Genomic DNA, 9513 nt, shown 5'->3' on the forward strand with positions numbered 1-9513 from the left:
TCTTGCTTCAAATTTTAATTTGTTTCTTCTATCACCTTTTATTTCCTTTAACCCTTTCCCCAGCACGTGGTAGCCAGCCGGTACTTACACTGGATAACCTCCTGGTATTTCTTTCCTTTTCTTTCTCTCTCTTGGGTCACTTTCAACAAGTTCCCTTCAGGTTTAGTGCATCTTCGCAAGTTCTTATGCATGAAGCTCGATGAAATTCGCTGCAGATGGCACTCGTTGACAGCTGTATTCTTAAGAGTATAGAGTACATGCTTAATAAACTCGACGCAGTGACATGTTCGCGGGAGTAATATTGCAACTGTGCTTGCTTTTATCCAAGAAAAGTAGATTTAAATTTCATCTACGATCACAGTCACTTTCTGCATGTGCGTCCAGCATTTAGATGTGCAGTGAAATCGCTGTCTACTCAGTTCCTGTAACACTTAGTTCTTGAGTTTCCTATTTTATGATGCGGGCTGCTGAATTACACTTACGAACATTAAACCGCTAATCACACCCCTTGGCAAGCTCAGTAAAGGTTAAACTCATTGCACTGCCCCTAATCGGACAAAATGGTCAGTGATCGCACAGGCCATGGTCATGTCGCAACAAACACGCCGGTTCTCTTCAGATAACCAAAGCTAAGCAACATTGTGATTTGTCGGTGCATAAGAGGGATACGATGTGGGAATACTCAGCGGTGATGAATTCCCTTCCGCTGAGGAACTAGTTCGGTGTCCGCCTTGAGCGAGAGATAGTGGAGATGTATGCGGTAAGAAGATGTCTACCTCCGCCTACTAAGAATATGCCATAAACCTTGCCTTCCAAAGTTTGCTCATTGTGTTAAGGAGCATTATTCTAGTAGCGGTGCCATCGGCCCTGTCCTCAGTCGTGTTGAAGAATCCGTGGACCGAAGGAAACCCCAGCTGCCAAAGCTAGCTCGAAGTTGTGCGCGGGCCAATCTTGGCGTGTCCCTAGCTCCAACAGAGAAATTTAAAAAAAAAGGGGGGGGGGGCAGTAGCCGCGACCCTATCCCTGGCTTCCACAGCTGATGACCGGACTTGACGCCACCAAAGGCAAAGGTGAAGGCACGGTGGACATCCTCGAAAACGCTATTATTATTTGGCCGCTTTGCGAACACTGACGATGCTTTGCGACGAACGAAGAGAATAATAGAAGAGCAGCAACGTTCCTTGCAAATACTAAAAGCTGCGTGGTATGGCAGTCTTTACTCGCTCCATTTGACACCCGTCGAACGTCGCGATCACAACACCTTCATTGCGGTGGCAGCGCAACCGATCTCATCCGCATTCAAAGTACCAGTGCCGCACTTCTGAGTCAGCCTCTATCTACAGTCGGCGTCACCCTTGTGTGGAGCGCGGGAACCGTGGCCTCCGCGGCGCTCCGGAGCCAGCCAGCGCCGTCTAACGCTAGCTGCTGGGTCCGACGTCTAACGGTAGGTACTGGGCACGGTTGAACCCAGTAACTACAGTTAGACGTCGCTGGCTGGCTCCGGAGCGCCGCGGAGGCTGGTTCCCGCGCACCACACAAGGGTGACGCCGACTGTACTCCCAGCAGACTGTGCCAGTGCGAAGCCAGTGCACCTCTGGTGAGTGAGTGCGACACTGATTGCGGTACGCCTCCTAGACTTGGCAGTGCGTCGTCACACGCTCATGTAAATACGCAGCAGCCTGAAACGCTATGAAATCGACGCCAGTTGGCAGCACTTCACATGGACAAATAGTTTCATTATTGTACTAAATAAAAATTGTATTTCATTTTACAATGTAATATGTAATCAATTCTAACCAATTATCTTACGACAATTTGAGGCCACCTGGTGCATCTGCCAATTTAGTAACGATGCCTGAGCACAGTTGCGTTGCTTTCTTTCTTTTGAAAACATTTTTTAGTCGGAAATTTTCCTTGCGCTGTGGCAATATAAGGCGAAATATGTTGTTTTCTTATTCTGATGCAACCTTTTCGAATACGTGCTTGTGCTGGTAGCAGTCTGCCGACTCTTTTACTCTCTATTCGTCCCCCCTTTCCCCTTGCCAAGTGTAGGGTAGCCAACCGGGCACGACCTTGGTTAACCTTCCTGAATTTCCTTCTTCGTTTCTCTCTCTCTCTCTCTTGGGTGGGAATATCTCCGATTCCTGGTTGGTTGGTTGGTTGGTTGCACGCACTCTGCAAGAGAGAGAGAAAGAGCGAGGGGAGGGATAAAGGGAATGGCAAAAGGTTATCGAGGCTGATCCTCGTTGGCTAGCTATCCTGAATTAATGAAGCAGTCTCCCAGTATGCGCGAACAAATACACGCACGAACACACACACGCATACACACAAACACGCACACACACACAAACACACACTTCGCTATACGACAGACCGCACTGCAGCACAGTGCATGTCGTTGTTGTGCTTGTGCTCCTATTGTTTTGCTTAGCAGGTTAAAGCATATGTAAAAAAAAAAAAAAATAAGCGACAGAAAAAAGTCTACTCCTCGCACAGCTGCAAATTCAGGACCCATGGCTCTGAATGCAGATTGCGATTTGGAACGTTGGTCTTGTCGATTTTGGAGTGGTTGCACGACCTGTTGTGAGAATCTTTGCTGCGCCTCAGTGAACACCCGTTACAACCGTCCTCACCCGTGAACTTCATGGACTATGAGGCAAAGTTCAATTTCTATAGTAATGGAAACCGGTGAAAGGTAAAAGAGAGGCTGAAAGAAAGGCTCGACCGGCCGTGTGGCACTGGCATGGAATGACGCAAGCCGGTCACGACCCGTGACTCGATAAACCTAGTTGCTCCTCTGATCCGTGGCACGGTCGTTGCATCCAGATGGAGAGGGGGGATAAGAAAGCTATACGGGAGAGCGTAGAAAAAGAACAACGACGGCCGAAATAAATTCTCCACCGCAAAATGCTCGCAGAGTATCTGCGCCGTACGCTACGCCGTAGCCACCGCATCTTGTACCTTTCGTTGGCACGGGGAAAGAGCGGCGTTTGGGTCGGGTCACACGCGAAGGCTTTGATTCCGGCCACCGCTATGGTGAAGCCTTGTGCCGTAGGGGCGGAAAATAAAAGCAGGGGAGGGGGTAAGGCAGCCGGGGATGCCTTACGCCGTCCCCTCCTTAAAGGGAGAGGGGTAGGATCAAGTCCGGCAGTATCAAATAGCTGGCCACGTGTGCGAGAAGAAACCGAAGACTCCTGGAAGAGAACCACAGTGGCGCACAGAAAAGCACACCAGGACGAAGCAAAAAAAAAAAAATGTGCAATAAAAAGTGCCCGGAATTTCTGTTTCTTTTTATTTATTTCTTAAATTTTTATTTTGTTGTAGCAGAGATTGAGAGGGAGTTGCAGGAAAGGAAGACTGCGTAAGGCTTTGGAGAGTGCGAAGACAAAGCAGTTTGCGGCTGCAGGAGGCGAAGGTGAAGCGGGGGCGGCGAATGGAGGCTCCCTCCATTGGGGCCCCTCCTAGGCTCCGTTCGGGAGGCGTTCTGCAGCACCGGGTGGTGTGCCCTGAATCTGTGAGCAGGTCTGCGCCGCCGCAGCGACCTGTTGACAGCACTTGCGAGCTGCTCCTTCTTGCTCGTCCGACCCCTCGCGGCCCCCTTTCTAAGCTTTTTTCTTGGCGCCGTTCACGCGATCGTCGTATAAACCTCGGCTTCCGGGATTCTCCGCCGCCGAATTCTCTTCGTTCCGTCCTGTTGCGCTTTCGTTTCACGTCAACACTCCTCGGTGTCCAAGGCGCTCGCCAGTTCCTTCCACCTTCCCTGACGGCTGCCAGCGCCCATTGCCCTCCCAGACTGCCTTATTGCAGCTACTCTCTCTCCGTTCTTTTTACTTTACGTTTGTAGCCAGCTTCTGCAAATCGTTGCGCTGTCGAAGCGGCAAAGAGACATGCCGATGGTTGAGGGCTCATCCGTTTTTCTCCTTTTTTTCTTTTCTTTTTTAGATGCTTTTGTGTGCTTGTTTGAGCCGTTCTCGTGCACAATCCGCCTTTTCTCACCGGCTCAACTGTTACATCGCGCTTTCAATTTGTGACGACGTTCCAGTCTCTTCGGTCGTCTTCGCCGGCTGTTTCGATTTCCTGCGTTGGTCACGCAGTCGCCGTCGCCCTCTCCCGCGTTTTGCTCGTTTTTTTTTTCTTCTTCGTACCGTCTTGCCGTTACCTCACGTACCCAGCATCCCAGATCGCTTCTTCTTTTTTCTTACTCTATCGAAGGGCGTTCACATCTGTGAAAGGCTTTGCTGCGTCTTTGTTGCCACGTCTTTTTAAAATTTATTCTCTCTCTTGTCTTACTTCACCGGTTCCCGCTGTTGCCGATTTATCGTTCGTATCGCTTGGGATCTCGAATGTGCGACGTGGGCACTTCGGAAACAAGGTTCCAGCACTGGAATGTATGCGGGCTGGTACGCGCGCACATATACAGTTTCCAGGCACTTTTGTATGCATGGCCGGGCGTTCTCGCGCGCTAGCCTCTCGGAAAGACCAGATCAGCCCGGGTCGCTGCACATTTGCATTGGCGTGACGTAACGTACAAAGTGGGCGACTTACTTTATTTGCCCAACGGCAAAGGGGGGACTACGTCCGCTCTGGACGACGACCCGCTGTAGCGCAAAAAAAAAAAAGAAATTAAATGCACTGCCCGATCTGCTCCAACCTTCGAACTTTTTATTTTCCCCCTGCGGTTCCTCAGTAGTGACGGCTTTGGGCTTTGAGCACAGTGTTGCTGGTTCGAGTCACTTCACGGCCGCGACGATCCCGTTCCGAAGGAATGCAAGCAACGTTTGTGTCGCTTGATTTCGACACAGGTTCAAGAACCCAAAGTGAATAAAAAAATTATTTCATATCTGTCCACTACAGCGTCTTTTAAGCTCTCTATGGATATCCTAGACATCAAGCGCCACCTCTTTGTGAAGTTTGTCGCCCTATTTGCCAGATTCATAACCGCCCTCGTTCTTTTGTGAAAGAGCACCACTTTCACTTTATTCCTCATCACCATCGCACTCTCTTTTCATAAAACTGAGCTCATTGCTTCCCCAACCATTTCACGCGGGTTGTTTCCCGGTGTTAACTTAGAGTACGTCTTTCTTTCTTTCTTTTGACGGATCCAAAAATGGGTTGCTAAGAGTGAAAGTGGAAGCTTTAAAACAGCACAATTTGACGCCGATACTGATTGCACGGAAGTTGTAAGCCGGGCTAGTAGCCTGTATTTCAAAACGACGCTTCTTCATAAAACAGTGGTCGATAGGGACGCTTCTTTAGCGATCACAGCGGGCGAACGCTTTAACAAAACTTAACGAAAATAAACCTAGGTGGAACTACTCAACATTACTAGGAGCAGTGCAGAATAGGGACGAACAGTATCCAGTTTTAGAGGAGGGGGAAGCTCATATGTGACTTCCACATCTAATGTTAATTTTAATGGCAGATAAACAGCAAGGAGAAAAAAGGCCGAGAGGTCAACCTGTCCATCATCCGCTTTGCTACCCTACTGCAAGGGTAACGGAAGGGAGAGTAGGATTAGCATTGCCCCTACGCAGGAAGCAAAGGAGAACTATAAACAGTCGCTCAGGTCGCTGCATTTTACAAACTACTTTTATAAACTACAAAACTAACCCGCAAATAGTTTTTGTGCCACCGACAGATGTCGCCACCATCCCAGTGTTTGAAACAGGAAACTTATTGTCCAGCCGGTTTTAAGTGGCACTCGACGTCGTACTTTAAACAGATTCACAATAGGTGGCTGGTTGTTTCTTCATACCTACAGGAGCCGCACGTTGAACTATCGGTAATTACAATATGGGACGAATCAGCATTCATAACCGTCACTAGCAGCCATACGTGATACAGCAACGTCGCTACGCAGTCGGGAGGGCTGGTTCAACTGTAGGCGTAAGAAACACTTCAAACTACGTACCGGGAAATTAAAGAGGCTCGAAGAACTTCGGAAGGCTTGTGTCTTCATGCGAACGAACGAAGTACCCCAGCGTCAGTCTTCGCCAAAGTAATTCGAAGCGTCTAGGTGCCTTCGTGAGCCGACCTTGTCAGAGAAGTGGTTGTTGAGAGAGAGAGAAAATGAACCCGGTTGGTTACCCTACACTGAAAAAGGGGAGGGAAAGATTGTTGACGATGTCAGAATGAGCAGGAAGTCACCGAAAGATGATGGTGTGCCCTATCTCCAGAGCAAAATGGCTTATTTCCTAATGTTCAACACCATGTTCTCGTACGCTCTATGGCATAACGCAGGCTGCAGGCTCTGAGGAGCTTCTACATAGTAACAACACACGACCCGTTTCTGTGCTGGTTTACCGGTGACGTAGTTCGCAGTACGACGGAAGCCTGCAAATTCTGTCGCTATAGATGTCGTTATGTGTGACATCTTTGCCATGTTTCGCTGTAATCGCAAAAGCAGCTGCTGAACTATTTGAACCGTCGGTATAAATATGCACGTTCTCTCGGTATGTCTGGTACAGGAATATCAGCGCCATCTGCTTCGGAGCCGTACACGATTGGTCTGCCTTCTTTGTGACTTATAAGATAGGAAGGTAACCTTGAGGCTGTCTTAGGTACTGTGTCATATAGGGTAGATGAATGTCTTGCAGCCGATGTATAAACTGACGGCATTCGCTCTGATAAGGTCAACTGATATTCAGGAATCCTGGGAAAATGGCGAATGTGTGCTCGGAATTGACAGCGACGTGCGCCTAAATCAAATGGTATCGTGCGTTGACAATTGTTGTGGGTGTCCAGGTGCTTCGAACCCCATACACGTCCATACGGTTCAATCCTGTGTGCTCTCCAGAGCACGAGGGTTGCTTTTGCGTGCATTTGAAAAGAATGGCAGACTGTAACGGTGGAGCACCAGGAGCAACGCCTTGCACAGCTTCAGCATAAATTGCGCAGTTGTAACCCAGGTTTTCTCCCAGAGGAATTTGAACACCTGAACAATGGATGGGAGACCTCTTCAAACAGGTGCAGTGGGGGTTCCACATGAAGTTGGGTCAATGAGGACTCCCGAGATACGATGTATCTTAACCTAGAAGACGATCCGGCCGTTGATAGAAATCGGATACGACGACATAAGCTTTCGTGTAAGGGCAAACCAATTTTGGTGTACACACGGAAGCGTTGTTTCTGGAGATAAGCTGCCGTTATGGTTGCCGCCCGCTGAAGTCTTAATGGCACCTGAAGGCGAGTCACAGCACAAGCCCAGATGCTAATGTCTTTACATTACAATGATGCTACTTCTTTCGCCCGACGATGCTCCCATGTTTAAAGGGGACTCTAATCTGACTTTCTGTGCTTTGGATTGCCGTTCCTTCTACAGTCCTAGCATTCCTCTAGTTGTGTTTTGAACACACACGAAGTAATTGTTACTGCGTTCGTATTCTGCAGCTAAGCACATTGCTGAATGATCGTTCGGAAATAAGTCCTACGTAGTCTCAAAATTGTAGAGGGACACTTATAAGAAAGCGTAAGTGCCACTCAAAACATGAATAGCTTGCCGGTGTCAACGACGAGGATCCGGTGACGATGACTTGTGCATTGTGAACTCGAGATTGGATTTTTCATAAAACAAGTAGCAGGATTCATAGCGGTCATAGCGGCTGCGCCTGCACAACAGGCGCAGCTTCAGCAGCGCCGAGTCGGTGACAGCGCTAAGCCGCTTCACTGAAATGTACGGTACCCCTTCGCAACACCTGACAACCCCATCTATGCAAACGAACGAATGTTTGCATAAGGAATGCTGAATATTTGTATTCAATAGGACGCCATGACGCCATCTTGTCTTTTTTGCCCATGCATTAACTTTGTATTAATTTCGTTTCTGAGGCTCCAAGCGTGGTGTTCCGATATTGTCCCGATACTAGTGATCGGAATGTCCCGATACCTAGCTCACAACTCCTTAGAGGAGTAAAAGGAAAACAGAAACAAATGGGGGGGGACTATTGTTCCCGTCAAGTGATGTAGCTTTGTTGTATAAGACTGCTGATATGCCTAATTTAGTGTGATGCATCACGTTCAAGCAACCGAGATGGTAAAACTGAATCCGGGAGCCATATACCCTACAGCGTCTCTCATAGCCTTGTTGCTTGGGTTCATTCAACCCCACGAATCAATCGAGTAACCACTGCAGTTGTGTGCAGCTGTAGTGTGCGGGCGTGTCAAGGTGCTGATGAGCGCGCGGTTGCGGTGTATGCCATCTGTGATGCGAGAGCGCGCGCTGATGTTTGAGGTGGTACTATCGTCCACTCGCGATGTCCCGGCATTGCAACCACACGGGCTTAAGAAGCTGGAAAGCCTTATTTGAGCACGTAATTGCAATGCGCCATCTTACGGTCTATGTTTTTCTTCAAATGAATTTTTAATGTAAATATGTAATGTTCTTCGTTAGGTCCAGTGTGATTAGCGTGCCGGTCGATAGACGCGAAACTAGCTCCCACATTAGCTGCTTGCCTGTAACACCGTCACTATTTTTGTCACTGTTTCTATGTTAAAAACTTTGAACGACACCTTACGATTTGGTCTCCTCTTAGTATTTCACAGAACTCTGTACTTCTCTAGTTAATATGCGTAATGTTTTACTTTTCTCATGGCTTCCACTCGCGCTGTGAATCATGGATGTCTCATTTTCAGATGTTCCTTCCTTATTATGTCTTCCAGGTGGACACTTCTTCCACCAGGAGTCCGTGCTGTACACTTGGAAGCAATTGGGCCGCACCGAGCGCCACACTTCAGTGCCGTTCCTTAGCGTGACTCTTCCTTACGGTTTGGAGTGGAGCTCCTTTCAACTGAGTGTGCGCGTGCACTCGCCAGGTGAGTTCGGCGGAGACTCAGTTTAGCCTGGTGTTGATATGAAGAGCATGAAAACAACTACGCCGTTCCCACGAACTGTGTGAACCGGCGGACGTGGCGCTTCTCGACGGCTTCCATCACCAAGACCGCGATGGTCTCGCGGTGCAGGTACAACTGCAAGTACGGGTGTATGAAGCCAGAAGCGCGAAACCTAACGCTTGAAGCTCAACGCCTCTACACCACTTGCAAAGACATGATCAATTGCGCCTGCAATTCGAGACATTGGTAAATGTCGTTTGGGGTCGCACTGATCTATACGAGATCCATTTGTGTCGGGTAAGCCAGCCCCTGTATACGCGAGTGCTTCCTCTCCAAAGTCCTGCTCGCCAATGTAACAGCAGTTTTTCCTGCTTTACCTCCGCCTTTCTGATTGCTGAGAGAAACCCCGCTAGGTCTACAGGCAGAGACACCGACGCCGAACACGGAGAAAGAGGCCCAGTAGCTAGGTCTACGTGCTGAACCTGTGCGACTGTAATTCGACAGCATTAGAAGGGTTTCCCCACCCACGCCTTCGCACTATACCTTCAAGATCGGCACGCGCTACGCTACACACCACATTAAAATTCTTGCAAGAACACGTATCGTGCGCTTGTATCAAGATCGGCCCACCAAGTCACCGCCTTTGATTACAGAATATCCGAGATTGGCTCACTTTAGACTGCG

General features: G+C 48.8%; 1 protein-coding gene across 1 annotated transcript in view; it reads left to right on the plus strand.

Annotated features, from left to right (window-relative positions):
- LOC125942996 (uncharacterized) overlaps positions 1-8781 on the plus strand; it is a 244652-nt gene extending 235871 nt beyond the window's left edge. The window contains exon 4 of the transcript XR_007465472.1: positions 8659-8781. The gene's annotated coding sequence lies outside the window, so the exon portion shown is untranslated. The remainder of the gene's footprint in view (positions 1-8658) is intronic.
- Positions 8782-9513: the final 732 nt, after the last annotated feature.

This window comes from Dermacentor silvarum, chromosome 2 (genome assembly GCF_013339745.2).
Source record: "Dermacentor silvarum isolate Dsil-2018 chromosome 2, BIME_Dsil_1.4, whole genome shotgun sequence".
Taxonomy (NCBI): domain Eukaryota; kingdom Metazoa; phylum Arthropoda; class Arachnida; order Ixodida; family Ixodidae; genus Dermacentor; species Dermacentor silvarum.